At 43.2% G+C, this 19479-nt stretch overlaps 1 long non-coding RNA gene across 6 annotated transcripts in view; it reads right to left on the reverse strand.

Annotated features, from left to right (window-relative positions):
- LOC149123714 (uncharacterized) overlaps positions 1 to 19479 on the reverse strand; it is an 85884-nt gene that overhangs the window by 27813 nt on the left and 38592 nt on the right. For 3 of the 6 annotated variants that reach the window (XR_016214017.1, XR_016214020.1, XR_016214015.1), the window contains exon 3: positions 16820 to 16871. The exons of the other annotated variants lie outside the window; for them this stretch is intronic. This is a non-coding gene — a long non-coding RNA (uncharacterized LOC149123714). The remainder of the gene's footprint in view (positions 1 to 16819; positions 16872 to 19479) is intronic. 6 annotated transcript variants of the gene reach the window in all.

Here is a 19479-nt window from a genome sequence, read left to right on the forward strand (position 1 = left end):
TCACCGATAACATTCTTCTACCTGCCAGGGTTCTGCAGGGAATTTGCATCCGCTTATCACTTCTTCCTCCTGGCTCAGGCCTCTGGAGCTCTTTCAGTCCCGCTTGATGCACACCTTGGCAGCTTTCACTGCAGCCTTCCTGGGGCTTGTGCTTTTCCCATCACTGCTCAGCATGATGGCAGCCTACCTCATCTGCAACCTCAGGCCAAGCAGAAGTGTTGCTCCTGCCCATCTGCCATGTTGGCCACATTTCCCCGATTGCTAAGTAATTCCAGGCTCTTCCCAGGAGGGCTGAGTGAGCTGCAAGCTAAGCCTCTCCTCCTAGGCCCTGCTTTGTGCTCTCAGTCATTATCAGAGCTGTGGTAGGAGATGGAGCTACACTTCCTCCACCAGGGGCCAAATGGCCCATGACTCGGCTGATCACTGACCCAAAGTGTGGCCTGCAATTTGCCGTGGGAGACAGAAAGTACATCACCGGCAGAGTGGTATACTAGGGGACATTCCTATATTCAATTCCTACACTAGCGTTTTCTATGCAATCCAAATTATATACCACGGTCACGGAAACTGACTTACAACATGGCTTGCGCTGACTTACTTCTCCACTTAGAAACGCACCTATTACTATAAGCTGAAAAATGGTTAACTTTGCTTTCGAAGCCCCTTCCTATGCAAGATATCTGTCTTCCACCAGTCATTCATTCAAGTTCGTTGTATGCCAACCCCTCCAGGAAAGGCATTCAAGGGAGGGGTAGCAGTAGAAAGAGGCAGGAGACTTGTGGGAAAAGTGAAGGTTTGATGGAACTTGGCTGTAGGAGAAAAGTGCTCGGGGGATAGCAAGGGGCTCAGACCATCCGCTGTGCCTAGAATGTTCTTCCCCACTTCCCCCTCATGGAACCCTCAGCCTTCCTAGTCCAGTTCCTACATCACTTCTGAGGTGCTTGGAACCCACCTTACCTCCCAACTACAATCACGTTCCTCGTTAGACTGAAGCACCTGCTCCATACCTCTGCTGTGCCATTTTTTCACACTGAGATGACACTTTCTAAAATGCCTGAAATCCTCATAACTAAATTTACATTCCATTTTTTAAACATTGGCCTTTGTCGATTTATGTTCCCTTCCTTCCTTGCACTTGGAAGATGACCAAAACATTTGTTCAAAGAATTAAAATTTTATGTAAGCCACACTTAATACTGGATAGGATGAGTGAATGAATGAGTGAATGAATGATGGGGGTAATACTGGAAAAATAGTTGCTTGAGAAACTCTCCAAGTGTCTGTTCTCAGCTACCTGGGATGGACACACATATACTGGTAACACAAATTGGCACTTAAAATCAGGCTATATACATACAACCAGCAGGACACTGAACATGATAAATGATCACTAAATACTGACCAACCAAAAAGCTCAATAGTTTTTTTTTAGCATAGTCCTACAACTAAAATTATAACACTTAAGCACTATAATCAGAATATCCGATCTGCCTTTTGCCAGTGGGAAGCAATTCTTGATTTTTCCCACAGCATAGCATACATCATGAGCCATAGGTGTCACTTACAGGCCTCTGTGAGGGTATGCTCGCCAGCTTTGTATCTATTAAAAAGAGGAAAGCCTGAGATCAGGGCCTGCCAGTCAGGAGGCAGGAGAAAATTCAGACCTTATGTTTCCATGTCTCATGACCTGGTCACAAAATGATTTGCCAGCACTGAAACCATCCTGGCAGGAAGACGCCTGGCCAGGCATTTGATGAAGACTTCGCGTGCTCCCGTTTGATGATCTTTGGGAAAACGTGACGTTGTCATTTGTCACATCTTTAAATAGGATGGAGTCAAGCGGTCTCTGAGCTGCTGGTGGAGTGTCAGTCACTTTTTGCCTTTCCCTTTTACATGCGTGTCTGAGCTTCGTAATTGAATCTAAATATGGCACTGGGGCACTTTTTAAATCTAGAGACGGGAAATACTTGCTGGAAGAAGCCGAGAGCTTGGCGTTGGCAGCTGCCAAGGGAATCAGAGAATATGGCAGGATCAAGGCTGGCCAGAAACAGAGGCAGTACGGAAAAGGCAAGGTTTGGCTTAAGAGACCTAGAGTCAGCTGCCATAACCTGGCAAATGGACAAGCAATTTTTTCACAGCCAACAGTAAAATGAAACTTATGGAAACAATAAAGTAAATGTTCTTCTAGCCAGTAAGTCAAATTAGAGAAGAGTAGCTTTTTTCCAACCAGGCCTGAAAATCAATATAGTTTAGTGGTCTAAAGACTGCCAGGAAGTTAACAGCATTTCAGGTCCTGAGTTAATGACGTATAGTAAAGATTGGCAAACTATGGCACCTGGGCCAAATCTAGCCCCATGCCTAATTCTGTAGGCTCACCAGCAAAGAATGCATTTTACATTTGCAAATGGTTAGGGAAAAAAACTAAAAAGAATACTATTTTGTGACACAGGAAAATCACATAGAATTGGAATTTCAGTACGACAAAGAGAGAGTTCTTGGAACTCAGCCATGCTCATTTGCTTACATGGTGTGTAAGGCTGCTCTCATGCTATGAAGGCAGAATGAGTACTTGTGAAAGAGCCACAATACTTGCATAGCTTAAAGCGGTTATTTACTATCTGCCCCTTTCCAGAACTTTGCTGCCCTATAATATTCATGGTCAGAGACGATTAATTCAAGGCCCATTCCTAATGAAGTAAAGATAACATATACCAGCACAAGGAATGAAGCTTGGAGTTGTAAGAGGATTTGGAAGAGCCCTGGTCCAGCCTCCCGCAGCACAGAATTCCTGCAGGAAGCATCCAGGCATGAGGACTAACAATACCAAGGAGCTCTTTGTTTTCAAACAGCTTATGAGAGAGAAATACTTCTGGTGTTGAACTAAACTGATCTTTATCTCCACTCTGGTATGGACTTTCTTACCTACAAACATTTTCTTTTTTTAAAGATTTATTTTATTTATTTGAAAAACAGAGTTACAGAGAGAGGTAGAGACAGAGAGAAAGGTCTTCCATCCACCGATTCACTCCCCAATTGGCCGCAACGGCCGGAGCTGTGCTGACCTGAAGCTAGGAGCTTCTTCTGGGTCTCTCACGTGGGTGCAGGGACCCAAGCCCTTGAGCCATCTTCTACTGCTTTCCCAGGCCATAGCAGAGAGCTGGATCGGAAAGAGGAGCAGCCGGGACTAGAACCAGCGCTCATGTGGGATGCCGGTGCTTCGGACCAGGGCATTAACCCACTGTGCCACAGCGCCAGCCCCACCTACAAATATTTTCTACACTGAGAGGGCACTAATCACAATTCTTCAAATTGTGGTCAGAGTGGATCACTACTCTCCACTACAGGTCAGCACTTTCCGTCTCAAAGAGTTTCACATGCACTGTCTCATGCTGCCCCTCACAACAGTTTCTAGAGAGCCGGCCTGTATCATTATCTCTGTGACAACTAAAGAACTTGAGGCTAATGTTATGAATTGAATGGTGTTCCCCCCAAATTCATATGCTGAGGCTTTAACTCCCAATGTTATGGTATTTGGATAGAGGACCATTGGGGACATCATTAAAGTTAAATGGTGGTGTAAGGGTAGAGCCCTAACTGATAGGATTGGTGTTTCTAGAAGAAGAGATGCCATAGTAATTCTTCCTCCCACTCCTAAACACACACACACACACACACACACACACACACACAGAGGAAAGCAAGGAGAAGTTTGGATCTACAAGCACAGAATCAAGTCCTTATCAGAAATCAACCCTGATGATACCTTGATCTTGGACTTCCAGCCTCCAAAACTGTGAGAAAACACATTTCTGTTGCTTGAGGCACTCCACCTATGCTGTTTTGTTACAGTGATTCTAACAGACTAATACAATTAATAAGATTAAAAACATGTTCAACATAGGGCAGCTTACCAGCTACAGAGCAGGAGTTCGTTCTAGAAATATTTACTAAGTGCCTATTAAGCACAAGGAGTCTAAAGGAAGATAAAGGTATTTATCAAAGTATTACCAGTATTCAATTTTTAAAGTGCAACCAAAAGAGATACATGGTGCTATGAGAAATAAGTAAGATGAAATGACTTCCTCGAGTTGATCAAAGGAGTGCACCCCAAGACCCAAATGAACCGATCTGAAAGGCAAAAGCAACCTTATTGAGCGAAGGAGTAGGGGAGTGAACTTCCTGAGAGAAGGCATGTGCAAAGACCCACTAGTAGCAAGAAGCACGTTGTGCTCAAGGAAATGGTATAAAGCCAATATGGCTGAAAGAGGTGGGGGTGGCCCGAGACAAAGCTGCAGAGTCAAGAACTGATAGACTTCTTTCTCTTTAAACATGGTATTGAAACACAATACACACACCAAGAAAGGCACATAAAGTACAGATAAATGACTATTTTTGTCCTCTGAGCACACCAAAATTAAGAACAAAACATTACTAGTAAACCAAGAGTCCTCACTATTACCCCCTTCCGCCTCCTTTCTTTTAATATGGGGAAAGAAGAATACGTTGTCATTCACATGGTAGGATTCAGTGAAGCAATTTTGATAACTAAATCCCAAATGATTTGACATCAATACAATTTCTATACTCTCTCTGTATGTTAACACAAAAAAAAAGAGAGAAAAAAATGTGTCTTTCTAGATCTGGCTTATTCCATTTAGCATAATGATACTAGACTTCTTATGACCTTGTCAGCTCCGGCAAACAACTGTATCTTTATGTTAAGGACATTACAAAGCATTAAAGTGCTTTCAACACGGAAATGACTTTTCTGAACACTTCATGTGAGGAAGGAGTACTGATTGCAGTGTGGGAACCAGATTAAAGAAAGGCAAGAAAGCCAGTTAAAAGACCATTGTAGTAGACAATACGAGAGGCATTGTGTAGCTTGGACTAGCAACGTTGCTCTGAAGATACAGGGAAGGAAATAGCTATGAGATCTCTTTATTCCATAACATCATCAGGATATATGATTGGCAGTGCATGAGGCTGAGAGCAAGATGTCTAGTATGACTTCTTGACCCCTGTACGTGTAATGGGATGGATCAGATTATGGTTACATTTCCTGAGATGTGACATCGTACAAGAGGCTGTCAGTGCCCTCAGCCAAAGACCAGCAGAAACACCACTGGAGTGGGCATTTGGAGCAGCATTTAAAAGATCACTTGTGGCCAGTGCCGCAGCTCACTAGGCTAATCCTCCACCTGCGGCGCCAGCACACCGGGTTCTAGTCCCGGTCGGGGCGCTGGATTCTATCCCAGTTGCTCCTCTTCCAGGCCAGCTCTCTTCTGTGGCCTGGGAGGGCAGTGGAGGATGGCCCAAGTGCTTAGGCCCTGCACCCCATGGGAGACCAGGAGAAGCACCTGGCTCCTGCCATCGGATCAGCACAGTGCACCGGCCGCAGCGGCCATTGGAGGGTGAACCAATGGCAAAGGAAGACCTTTCTCTGTCTCTCTCTCTCTCACTGTCTACTCTGCCTGTGAAAAAAAAAATCACTTGTGAGGCTTGATCCCATATCAGAGTGCCTGGTTCAAGTCCTAGCTCCACTTCTGATCTAACTTCCTGCTGATGTGTATGCTGGGAAAGCATCAGATGACAGCTCAAGTACCTGGGGCCCTGCCACCCATCTGGGATCCCATCTTGGACTGAGTACCTGTTTCCTGGCTTGACCTGGCTAAGACCTGGCTCTTGTAGGCATTTGGGAGCAAACCAGCAGATGGAAGCTATTTCCCTCCCTCCCTTCTAAATCCCTCCTTTCAAATAAAATGAAGATAAGAACATGGAACTTTTTAAATGCTTCACATGTAGATACACTGTCACACTGGGGGGAATGCATGCAATCATAAAGGATCTCAGTCAGGAGTGTAACAAGAGCCACACTATAAAATATGGGAACATCTGGACAGCAGGTCTTCTCATCTGGTCTGGCCCCGCCAAAGAAAACCTCAGGAGAGACTCGAAATTCAATAAATCTACAGCCAGCTAATTTTTAAGTTGATAACTACTTATGGCCTGTGAATGATGTTATAAATGTCCAAATGACCCTTGGACAAAAAAAAAGTCTCCCCCTGCCCCCGGCTCTGGAATGTGAGCTTCCATTAGGTGACTTGGGGATGATACAAGGAAATGGAAGTTTGCTCCTCTGTGGATGCTGTCAGGAAGCAGGGCTAATTCTGTGATTGGATATCACCATATCATCACATTTTGTATCAAGAAGATTGTAAGAGGGCCCAGTGCTGTAGCGCAACAGGTTACCGCCCTGGCTTGAAGTGCTGGCATCCCATATGGGTGCTGGTTCAAGACCCAGCTGCTCCACTCCCGATCCAGCTCTCTGCTGTGGCCTGGGAAAGCAGAAGAAGATGGCCCAAGTGCTTGGGCCCTGCACCCACGTGGGAGACCTAGAGGAAGTTCCTGGCTCCTGGCTTTGGGTCAACGCAGCTCTGGCTGTTGTAGCCAATTGGAGAGTGAACCATCAGATGGAAGACCTCTCTCTCTCTCTCTCTGTCTCTCTCTCTCTCTGCCTCTCCTCTCTCTGTGTAACTCTGCTTTCAAATAAATAAATAAATCTTTTTTAAAAAAAAAAAAAAAAGATTGCAAGAATGGAAGGAAGCCAAAACTGATTGGTCGAGGCAGAACAGGTCTACAGTATCCAGGATGGGCAATGCTTGCTCATTCTTTTAAAAGATTTTATTTATATATTTGAGAGGTAGAGTTACAGACACTGAGATGAAAAGACATAGAGAAAGGTCTTCCTTCAGTTGGTTCACTCCCCAGATGGCCGCAACGGCCAGAACTGCGCTGATCTGAAGCCAGGAGCCAAGAGGTTCTTCCAGGTCTCCCACACAGGTGCAGGGGCTCAAGGACTTGGGAGATCTTCTACTGCTTTCACAGGCCACAGCGGAGCTGGATTGCAAGAGGAGAAGCCAGAACTAGAACCGGTGTCCATATGGGATGCCAGAGCCGCAGGTGGAGGACTGTGCCTACTGTGCCGTGGCGCTGGCCCCACCTATTCATTTTTGTGTTTGTTGACAGTGTTTAAATTTTTGTCTCAGTTCCCACCTGATGATTAGGTCTTAACTGAGTGACCTTGTCTAATGTTTGTGTTCCTTAGAATCGCTTACATTCGACAGAACACCATCGCATTGCCCTAACTGATGGGAAGTGACTTGCAAAGCACGGAGTAACGGGAAGGGACAGGTGAGCTCCTGGCTGTCAGGGCTGTTTTCCCCTCTCACAGATGCTCCGTTTAGTCAGGGGCTGATAGAGTCAAGCTGTAGGAGCTTCATCTAAAATATTCCCCTCGCACCACTGCTAGCTCTTGCTGACTGGGAACAATGTAGAGAGCATGTGCTCCGTAGTGGGGCCAGGATGCCAGGATTCATGTCTTCGGCTCCCTTTTTTGAGGGGCAGGTGGGTTATCATCTGACAAGACAGTGTCTACACAGCAGCCTTTGCAACTCACGGAAGACAGATCAGCCAACTGCAGCACAGGCAATTACAAGGAACAGAACAAAAATGATTATTCTTGTAATGGACCCTGAAGAAAGGGATATAGATTACCAAACCCAGGCGATGAAAATAGGTCCCAGATTCTAAACGGTCTCTTCTAGAGATTCAGTGGCTTTTTTAGCCTGATCACAAACAATCCTATCTGTACAGCTGGAAAAGTCTGCTGTAAGTTAAATTTCCCCTTGGCTAACTAAGAGCAAATCTGTGTGACTGTGTGATTATAACAGCAATATCCATTGAATTTAAATATTTTTAAAGATTTATTTATTTGGTAGGCAGAGTTATAGAGAGGCAGAGATAGACACATAGGCAGAGAGAGAGAGAGGGAGGTCTTCAATCTGCTGGTTCACTCCCCAGATGTCCACAACGGCTGGAGCTGCACTGATCCAAAGCCAGGAGCCAGGAGCTTTTTCTGGGTCTCCCATGCAGGTACAGGGGCCCAAGAACTTGGACCATCTTCTGGTGCTTTCCCAGGCCATAACAGAGAGCTGGATCAGAAGTGGAGCAGCCAGGACTTGAACCCTTGAACCGGTGCTCGTATTGGATGCTGGCACTGCACATAGCAGCTTTACCTGCTACGCCACAGTGCTGGGCCCACTGAATTTAAATTTCAACTGCTTTGTTGGGCTTCCACAGCAGAAGTTGTGATATCTGATAGATTAAGAGAAAACTTACAGATTAATTTTTCAACTTATATTATTGAATATGCCTTCTTGTCCCTCTGCAGATTGGAAAATTCCTGAAATGAAGATAAACAACTCCTGAAAAGCAAGCTGCTGAATCTCTGAAGAGAATAAACTGGCCATTCTAGCAAGCAGAGTCCCGTATTCTTTCCATTCCTGAAGGGTGGGTTTCGCCAACAGAGTTGTCATAACATCAGCAGCAAAAAAACACTGTGTTGAAATGAGTGAGGTCTAAGTTCAATTTTTATCATAATAAAGTCTTAGGCTGGCGCCGCAGCTCACTAGACTAATCCTCCTCCTGTGGCGCCGGCACCCCAGGTTCTAGTCCCAGTCAGGGTGCCGGATTCTGTCCCGGTTGCTCCTCTTCCTGTCCAGCTCTCTGCTGTGGCCCAAGAGGGCAGTGGAGGATGGCCCAAGTGCTTGGGCCCTGCACCCACATGGGAGACCAGGAGGAAGCACCTGGCTCCTAGCTTCGCATCGCCATAACGCGCTGGCTGTAGCGGCCATTTGGGGGGTGAACCAACGGAAAAAGGAAGACCTTTCTCTGTCTCTCTCTCTGTCTACTCTGCCTGTCAAAAAAAAAAAAGAATAAAGTCTAAAGTTCTGTGATAGAAAATTAATACCAAGATGGACGTATAGAAATAAATCCACCTTGTTAAATTTTTTAAAGAAATGGTTATTAAATTGTTGATAATAACTAGTTATATTCAGAACAGTAGGTCTGGTCTGAGAAAAACACAGCAGAACAGCGTGATTTTTCTTAAATGGAAGAAGGTCATAGAGAATCAAAAAGGAGAGGGTAAAAATCAGGAGGGCTATATCAATAAACCTGTTTGTCAATTGACAGAGATAGTCAGGGGGCTGGCGCTGTAGCATAGCAGGTAAAGCTGCCACCTGTAATACCAGTATCCCATAAGGGTGCCTGTTTGAGTCCCAGCTGCTCCACTTCTTTGTTTGTTTGTTTGTTTTGACAAGCAGAGTGGACAGTGAGAGAGAGAGACAGAGAGAAAGGTCTTCCTTTTCCGCTGGTTCACTCCCCAATGGCCGCTGCGGCCGGCGGGCTGAGGCCGGCACACCACGCAAATCCAAAGCCAGGAGCCAGGTCTCCAATGCAGGTGCAGGGCCCAAGGACCTGGGCCATCCTCCACTGCACTCCCTGGCCACAGTAGAGAGCTGAACAGGAAGAGGAGCGACCGGGACAGAATCCGGCACCCCGACCAGGACTAGAACCTGGGGTGCCGGCGCCACAGGCGGAGGATTAGCCTATTGAGCCGCGGCGCTGGCCTTCTCCACTTCTGATCCAGCTCTTTGCTATGGCCTGGGAAAGCAGCAGAAGATGGCCCAAGTCCTTGGGCCCCTGCACCCATGTGAGAGACCTGGAAGAAACTCCTGGCTCCTGGCTTTGGATCTTCTCAGCTCTGGCTGATCAGTCATTTGAGGAGTGAACCAGCAGATAAAAGATCCCTCCTTCCCTCTCTCTCTCTCTCCCCTACCCTGCCTCCCTGTAACTCTGCATATCAAATAAATAAATAAATGTTTAAAAATAGAGATAGCTCATAATAATAGGCAAGATTAGTGGCAGAGAAAGGAGGAAGTGAAGGGGTACTGAAGAAGACAATGGTCACTCTTGGTGTATCAGTGTATCACCCTGGGTGGAAGCTGCTCATATCTGCGGGCCACATCTTATTGGATCATCTTAGCTTAAGGGTATATTAAGTGCAAGGGACTTTGAGGCCCAATATGGCATGCCAACCAGCAGCTGGAATACAGGACACAAGGCTTTAGAAAGAGCTCTGACGCGGAGATACAAATGTATGATTCATCTCCCCTACAGACTCTCAATAGAGCCATGGAGCTCCCTAGGAATCTCGAGAGACAGGAGAAGAGGATCAGACTTTGCCAAGCTGCATGCTCTCAGTTCTGCCATGCTATTTTGGGACTTTAGCTAGAGATACCCTTCTGCCTTTCTGGTGGTCTACCCTAAGCATGAACAAGGAGTTGCTATATTTAGAAGTCAGGGATCGACACCATATTTTCATGCTCCATTTGTTGGCTAAATGCCCAAATGTTGAATAAGAGAGAGCAGTACCAAAGAGGCACTCTCCTTTTCATCGGCATGATATGGTAAGCGGTTTCTGTAATACCGCTGTGCTACCAATCAGCATTCCTTACCATGCTCTACACAGGGGTCAGGTGGAAATTTTTTTTTCTACCAAGGGCCATTTGGATATTTATAATGTCATCCGTGGGACATACAAAATCATCAACTTACAAATTAGCCTGCCATAAACTTATTGAATTTTGAGTCCTGCCTGCAGCTGCCTTGGCAGGAACACACCAAATGATTTCCCAAGCCTCATATAGCCTGTAGTTCAGATGTTTCCCACCCTTTCAGGTCTAAATTCTTTCCCACTTTATATTTACCCATAATAGAAGAAAAGTCCATCATAATGAATGCCCTATAACCTCGGTAGAGATATAAAATGATACATTATAAAGGTTTTATTTAGTTTACCTTGATTAGCTTAGCAAAAACTATTTTAAAAAAAAATAGGGGCCAGAGCCATCACATAATGGGTTACACCACTGTCTAAAGCACCACCATCCCGTGTAACATCAGTTAGAGTCAAGGATGCTCCACTTCTGATCCAGCTCCCTGCTAGTACCCCTGGGAAAGCAGCAGAAGTTGGTGCAGTGTTTAGGCCCCTGCACCCACAAGGGAGGCCCAGAAGAAGCTCCTGGCTTCTGGTTTTGGTCTGGCCCAGCTGCAGTCCTTGCAACCATTTGGGGAGTGAACTAGCAGGTGGATGATCTCTCTCTCTCTCTCTCTCCTCTGTCTCTCTCTGTCTCTGTAACTCTGCCTTTCTAATAAAATAAAGAAATTTTTTTAAAAAAGGACCAAAAATACTGATTATAAAAAACAAGGGGTCAGCACTATGGCATAGTGGGTAAAACCACTGCCTGTAGTGTCAGTATCCCGTATGGGCACTGGTTCGAGTCTCGGCTGCTCCACTTCCAATCCAGCTCTCTGCTATGGCCTGGGAAAGCAGTGTAAGATGGCCTAAGTCCTTGGGCCCCTGCACCCACATGGGAGCCCCAGAAGAGGCTCCTGGCTCCTGGCTCCCGAGTTTGGATTGGTCCAGCTCCTGCCATTGTGGCCATTGGGTAGTGAACCATAAGATGGAAGTCTCTCTCTCTCTCTCTCACTCACTCTCTCCCTCCCTCCCTCTCTCCCTTCCTCTCTCTTCTTTTCAAATAAATAAATCTTTAAAAAAGATAGTTTATTTTTCTGTAAAGAGAAGTGGAGAGCCTGAGCTTCCCATCAGTAAAATAACTTTCCATTACATACAGAGAAACTCTAGACTGCATATCATGGCCTACAAGGTCTTTTGGGATCTGGCTTGGTCACTCCAGTCTCACCCCTACATGCTCTTCCTCATTGTCACTCCCCCTCCTCGTGGAGGAACGACACAGGACCCTGCGCTGTTCTTTTGTCTGCTCGGCCCTCCCCGGGTTTGCTGCTGGTTCTTCCCGGGTTGGCCGCCGTCCCTTCCACCTCCGTGGAAGGGCGGTTCCCCCTGGCCACTTTCCCCACTTCTGCAGGGGAGCGGCACACCACCGGCCGGCTCTCTCGGGGGCTGCACAGGTGTTCCTTCAGCTAGATGTTCCCCTTAGATGTTCCTGGTGCATGCCGTCTCTCTCCTCCTTTATAGTCCTCCTCCGCCAATCCTAACTCGGCTGCCCACACGCCGAGTACGCTGCTCTCCTCCAATCAGGAGCAGGTCCTGCTGTTTATTGGTTGAACTGGAGGCAGCTGTGCAGAAGCCGTCTCTCCCTTCTCAGCGCCATATTGTGGGAGAGCAGATGCATAGAATAAGTCTTAATTCCAGTAACTCAGTCCAGTCCGGGTTGCTCCCCACACTCATCTACCATGCTCTAGCCAAATCAGCCTACTCTCAACTCCTTGATGTATGCTGACATTCTCTTTTCCATCTCAAGGCTTCATATACTCTACCAATAATACTCTTCCTCTTCCTCTATCATGTTTTGGCGATTCCTACTCATCTTTCAATCTAGCTCACATGTCACTTCCCCCAATAAGAGGATTTCCCAAACCAAATTCACTTCTCCAACTAATGTACCTTGGTTATCATGATCATAGCACATCTGTAACATGTTATAGTCAATTATCTTGTAGACCATGTCAATAATACAACTTGACCAATGTCTTTCTGCTCCCTGTAAGGGTAAGCAGATAATAAATGTTTTAGGTTTTGTGGGCCATACAATCTCTGTGGCAACTACTGTACTCTGACGTGGCAGTGCAAATGCAGCTATAGACAATGCATTTTAAAATGAGCATGTTGTAAATAAATCTTTATTAACAAAGAAAGCAGAGACAGGATTTGGCCCACAGGTTATAGTTTCCCAATCTCTGCCCTATACTAAGAACTCTTTATAAACCAAGAATTTGTTGTATCATGCTGCATTTTTAATGCCTAGCACAAGCATTTACTTGTTGAAGACATGCACAAATTACTTGTACCAAATTCTTACAACATTGCCCAGTTGCTCTAAGACAATTCCCCTACCATCCTGCTTGTCCCTCTCTAGTTAACTTCGGAACACTAAAATCAAGGCCATCTGTCTCAACCATTGTTTTAATCAGATTAGTGCCCTGCTGAGGATCTGAAGGTAATTTTCTCTTGCATTGTGCATAAAGTTTAACTGTTTTAATCACATTGAAGAGCATTTACTGTCATAGAAATGGATTAGATACTGAAGTCAAAGGCATGGATTAGAATCTCACTTTTTATCACTTGCAAGCTTTATGACCTTTGGATTAAATACTGGATATTTGATTCATGTAATGGAAAATCCAGAAACACAGTAACTTTTAGAGTACTCAATCAAGAGCCTAAATGGTGCCATTAAAGACTCTGTGTCTTTGGGTCTCTTTTCTCTACCTTCTGCAGTGCCAGTTCCATTGCCAGGATGATTTACTTCATGCAACCAAATAACTGCATTTGTTCCGGGCATCATATCTGCCTACTACACCATCCAGAATATTGCAAAAAAAAAAAAATAAGGATATTTCTGAGAACCCCCAAATAGACCTCTCTTTGTGCTATTCTGTTTCAATACATTATATGCCCATTCCTGAACAACACTCTGGGGCCAAGGAAATGTCAGGATAGCTTAGATCTTGGTCACCTAAATCACCACTAAATACAGAGAGAAGGTATTGTCCTGATTACCAGGGATGACTCAAGACCTTACTCATCTTGATAAGGTTCAGTCTCCTCTTAAGTGCATGGCCTGGCAACAAATAACTAGTACAAATTACATAACTATTCTTGCTCACGTTTTCTGTATAAAATACAGGAATGGCATAAATTCCCAACTCATTATGATGATTAAATGGGGGGAGAGAAATAACATAAATAACATACATTTGACACACACTAGATATTGTATAAACTTGTTTTCCTTTACCCTTTTTCTTGCTCTTAATCTGCTTCAAATAATTTCCAACGCTTTAGTTGATATAATTACCTAATAAGCCTGATTTTTTAAATAGAGCTTGATTCACAGTCTAGATAGGAAAATTCTAAACAATAACAAAGGTGTGAAAATGTTAAACCAGCTCATCTTCATGAGTTAAAACATAACTCTTCCTTCAAACTAGTGACCTGTGTCATTTAACATTAGTATCATTCTCAATATTATCTTGCAGCAACAGAAGAAATCACTAAGTAAGCAGTTTCTTCAGCTCACCAGAGTCTGAATGCAACTCTATTCAACTCAGCATTATGTGAGGTATGGGAGTAGCTGGAGAACTTCCTCAGTAGTCCCTTTTCCAAAAAAAAAAAAAAAGAGGGAGAAGACCCAAATCAATAAAATCTGAGATGAAAAAGGAGATGTAATACTGGATACCATAGAAATCAAAAGAATCATCAGAAATTACTACAAATAGCTATATGCCAACAAATTGGAAAATCTGGAAGAAATGGGTAGATTTCTGAACACATACAATCTACCAAACTTGAGTCATGAAGACAAAAAGCCTGAACAGACCAATAATCAAGATGAATACTGAATCAGTAATTTAGACCTCCCAACAAAGAAAACCCTGGACCAGATAGCTTCACTGATAAATCAAATACCTTGGAATAAATTTAACCAAGGATGCTAAAGATCTCTATGATGACAATTACAAAACATTAAAGAAATAAATAGAAGAAGATACAAAAAAATGGAAAAATCTTCCATGTTAATGGATTGGAGAAATCAATACCATCAAAATGACCATAATACTGGAAACAATTTACGGATTCAATGTGATACCAATAAAAAGACCAAGGACGTTCTTCTCAGATATAGAAAAAATGATACAGAAATTCATACGGAAACACAAGAGACTCAAATAGTTAAGCAATCTTACATAACAAAAACAAATCCAGAGGCATCACAATACAAGATTTCAAGACATACTACAGGGCAGTTATAATTAAAACAGCCTGGTACTGGCACCAAAATAGACATGTAGACCAATGGAACAGAATAGAAACCACAGAAATTAATCCACCATTCTACAACTAACTAATCTTCGACAAAAAAACTAAAATCAAAACCTGGAGTAAGGACAATCTCTTCAACAAATGGTACTGGGAAAAATGGGATCTACACTTGTAGAATTGGAAACAAGACCCCTAACTTACAGTTTATAGAAAAATCAACTCTAAATGGATCAAGGATATAACTCTATCTCCTGATGGCATCAAATTACTAGAGAAAAACATTAGGGAAGCTATGCAAGACATTGGCATAGGCAAAGACTTCTTGGAAAATACCCCAGAAGTACAGGCAATAAAGACAATGATAGACACATGCGATTGTATTAAGCTAAGGAGCTTCTGCACTGCAATGGAAACACTCAAAAAAGCGAAGAAAAAACCAACAAAATGGGAGAAAATATTTGTAAATTATGCAACTGATAAAGAATTAATATCCAGGACCGATAAATAATTCAATAACTCATCAACAAAAAATAATCCATTTAAGAAATGGGTAAAGGACATGAACAGGCATTTTTCAAAGGATGAAACAGAAATGACCAACACATGAAAAAATGCTCAAGGATCACTAGCCATCAGGGAAATGCAAATAAAAACCACAATGAGGTTTCATCTCAACCCTGTTAGAATGGTCACCAAACAAAAAAACAATAAATGTTTGTGAAGTTGTGGGGAGAAAGGTATCCTAATACACTGTTGTTGGGAATGTAAATTAGTTGAACTATTATGGAAGACACTATGGAGATTCCTCAGAGATCTGAAAATAGATCTACCATGTCACACAACCATCTTACTCCTGGGAATTTGCCCAATTAAATCCCCATATGAAAGTGTTATTTTTCATTGCAGTTCAATTCACAATGTCTAAGGTATGGAATCAACCTAGATGTCCATCAACTGATGACTGCATAAAGAAAATGTGGTATATATACACTATGGAATACTACTTAGCCATAAAAAAGAATGAAATCTTGTCTTTTGCAACAAAATACATGCAACTGGAAACTATTGTGCATAATGAAATAAGCCAGTCCCAAAAAGACAAATATTATGTTTTCTCCAATATGTGGCAGTTTACATAGAACACAAAAAAATGCATAAAAATGAAATAGGCATTTTGTGATATAATTGTCATTTTTATTCCTTCTTATACTCCTGTGGAACTGTAGTCTTCCTATATTTTACTTGTTGAATATTATGATTAGTGACAAATTAAATTTGTGAATATAGAGTAGATTAAAATTATATTTTTGCAAAAACTAATGAAGGGAGGGGAGGAAGTGAGGGAGTTGGAGGTTAACAGGAGATTAGGGGAGGTGTGGTTGTCTTCTTGGAACTGTACCTATGAAACTCATGAAGTCTGTTCTCTTTATATTGATAAAAATTTTAAGAAAAAAGAAAACAAAAGTAGCATGTAAGTGAGGGAGGGGAGAACAAAGAAGAAAAATACTATTTATTTGTGGATTGATTATACTAAGAATTTTGACATCACAAAATGTTTACATCTTGGCTTCTTTATAATAGAACCTGAATATTTTACCTGTGAAAGAAAAATCTACTTTGAGCAGGTGTGTGGGAAGACACTTAGCACATCTTTGGCTATGATGTCACCACTTGGAGCTTCTCAAGGGACACCACCCTTAGCATCAACTCACCTTCTAGCAAGCCAGCCAAACACAGACCCTCCAGTCAATAAATCCATGACCTATTGCCTCATTCCTCTGGCTGGAGAGGAGGTTGACATGTGTAAGAGGGAAATTATCAGACCCACAGGAGCAGGCAGTGGCCCCCTTGTTGGAGAAGGGCTGACTGAAGCTGTTTCAGTTCAGGGTGAATTTTTCTAAAATTATCCCCTTTGAAATTATATATTCCAGTTTAATGTTTGAAACCCCTGATTGATTGCTCGAGTTAGAGCTCTGATAACAGTCCTTGGTGTTCTTCAAGAGACTGAAAATGCCAGCTCTTGGGAAAATGACAGTTCTTTGAGAAATAATCAGGTTCACTGCACATCTCTCTACAATAGGAAAATTATCACTGGGTTCACAAAATTACCTATGATGGCCTTTTCCCCAGCACTGATGGTCCTTCACTACTAACCAGAGACCTATGAAAAGAGAGGAGGCATTTTGTTTTAACTTCCTGTTGATGTCCATTGTACCTTCACTACCCATCTCATCATAAAGGGATATTTTGCTTGAAAATAAAATTCATTCTGTATTGTTTGGACATTTCTTTTTTGGGAAGCAGGGGATTGGGATAGATGACCTCTGTCCCTTAGGCTTCTGGGAATTCTGTAATTTGGAAATTCCCAAAAGTACACAATGCGGTGTTATTTTTGCCGCATGAGAAATTAATCAACATTTCTGGTAACAACCACAGAGAAAGATTAGGTGAAAAGGGAGATGCTGCCAGTCATGATCATTGTGATGAAGAACCCTACTTTGGATGTGAGAGACAAGTTTAAGGCACAAGAATCATTTAAATTCAATTTCCAAAGAATTTGCTTAACATTGCTTCCTTTCATTGGAAGTGAGAACGGTAACATTAAAAATTCACAAGGGTATAAAAAATGGCAAAAGATAAAGGGTAACAGTTTTGAATAGCTGTAAAGTACGAATTCAGTTCAGAAGTTCTAGGTCTAAAATAAGGATAGTTTATTAGAAATCAATGAAGAGACCAAGACTTTTTGCTCCTTACCATAAAAAGAAAAGTCATAAAAGTGATTATTTCTTAGGATTTTCTGAGCTCCTGGGATCCCACCAACTATTTTCTTTAGGATAATGTGAACAGTCACGCCCTGCACCACAACGCTCTGTCCATGTAACTGAGATGACAGTTACACGTGGGACCATATGGGCACATGTATAATTGGGATGATGAACAGCTCTTTGTCTCAAATACTAAAATTAAGATGATTCTAGTCCATAATAAGTGAGCAGAAGGAAGACTTATCTAGCCAAATGATGGAAAATTAATTTAACAATAAAACCCCACCAGAAGAAACAACTGCTCATCTGATATCTAAAGGGAACTTTTCCTGCCATCTGCTGTTGTTAGCATTTTATATCACCACACTTGCCTGCTCTCTCCCAGAGCTCAGTGCTGCTAAACTCTCCAGACTGAGTAAGCTACCACGCAGGAGAACAGAGCAGTTGAGGAGTAGGAGTCAATACAAAAAGCACTTCGCTATCCCCAGACTCAGTGTGCCATCTTTCCCAGCAGTGTAAGAATGAACGCTGGACTTCTCCAGAAACACTCATCATGGGTGGAAGAACATCAGGGGCCATCACACGGAGTCACTCAGCCAAGCAAGCATCCCAGTGCCTTCTCCCCACTTCCTGACTATGTAACATGACACCTAGAGATGACCAGGTCTGAAGAGTGTGACACAGAGGGTGTACCCAGAGGAAGGACATTTGGACTACAGAACATCATCAGTCATTTATAGCTGTCCCAAAGAGTCCCATTAAAAGTGAAATAGGATTCTCATAAGCGCAGAATCAGACACTGGTGGCAGTGGTGGAGTTGGGGATTGCATTTGATGTTTCACTAACAAAGAAGAGCTTAGGAAACAATATGCTTAGATGATTATGGATCCAGATGGTTTCCACATCAAAACTTGGGGACAAGGAAAGTGGAATTGAGTGAGCTATGAGTACAGGGCAGCAAGCAATTCTACCCACCATTCCCTAAGAAAGAAGGTTTTTTTTTTTTTTTAAGATTTATTTTATTATTTACTTGAAAGGTAGGATGACACAGAGAGAGGGAGAGACAGAGATCTTCTACCTGCTGGCTCACTCCCCAAATGGACATAGTAGCCATGGCTGGTCTAGGCAAAAACTAAGAGCCAGGAACCCCATCTAGGTCTCCCATGTGGGTGGCAGGGACCCAAGTACTTAAGCCATTGTTTACTGCTTCCCAGGAGCATTAACAGAGCTAGATCAGAAGCAGAGCAGCAAAGACTCGAACTGGTACTCCAAAATGAGATTCTGGATCACAAGCAGTGGCTTAACCTGCTGTGCCACAATGTTGACCTCCTAAGATCTTTATGATTGTGTTCCCTGCTTAGAAGGAAGGAAAAATTCTACCCTGTGTCAAGCTGAGTGCCCAAAAGGACTGCAATGTGGCCAAATCCCCCAAAGGAAAAAGTAGCAGGCTGCGGCAAGTGCTCAGACCTTCCGCAGGGAAGATGGTTTGGAGCCCTGTGTAGATGCTTCGTGAGCTTCCCATGCAGAACAGAAGTCCTGACAGGGAACCCCTGCAGACAGCGTTCAGCTGAGGGGAGGACTGGTGGGCCTGCTATCTTTGGGTAGTTAGCACAGCCCAATTAGGAGCCATATAGGGTTTCCCTATGCTCCACAGGAGCCTATACCAACTGGAGGAAAACTGAACATTCCATAAGTCACATCTGTATGTTCGGTGCCTGTCCATGGCATGAAACTGCTTGGCATAGAAGAACCACTTGTTACCAACAAAAATGGATGAGAGATAAGGAGAATAGTCCAGGAGGGGTTATGCTAATTGTTGACACATCCTCCTCTAGACAGTTAGAAGAGAAAAAGAGATCCTGATGGCTGGGATGGGAAATGGTATGGAGCATGGAGATATCATCCTTAATGTTTAGTTATTGGTGAGAGGGAGCAATAAGAAAAGGTGGTTCATAAGCAAAGACAGTTCAAATTTAAAACTGTGGGTCAACTGTTCCCCAAAGA

Source organism: Oryctolagus cuniculus, chromosome 10 (genome assembly GCF_051225735.1).
Source record: "Oryctolagus cuniculus isolate XC-2025 breed Fujian yellow rabbit chromosome 10, ASM5122573v1, whole genome shotgun sequence".
Lineage (NCBI taxonomy): Eukaryota > Metazoa > Chordata > Mammalia > Lagomorpha > Leporidae > Oryctolagus > Oryctolagus cuniculus.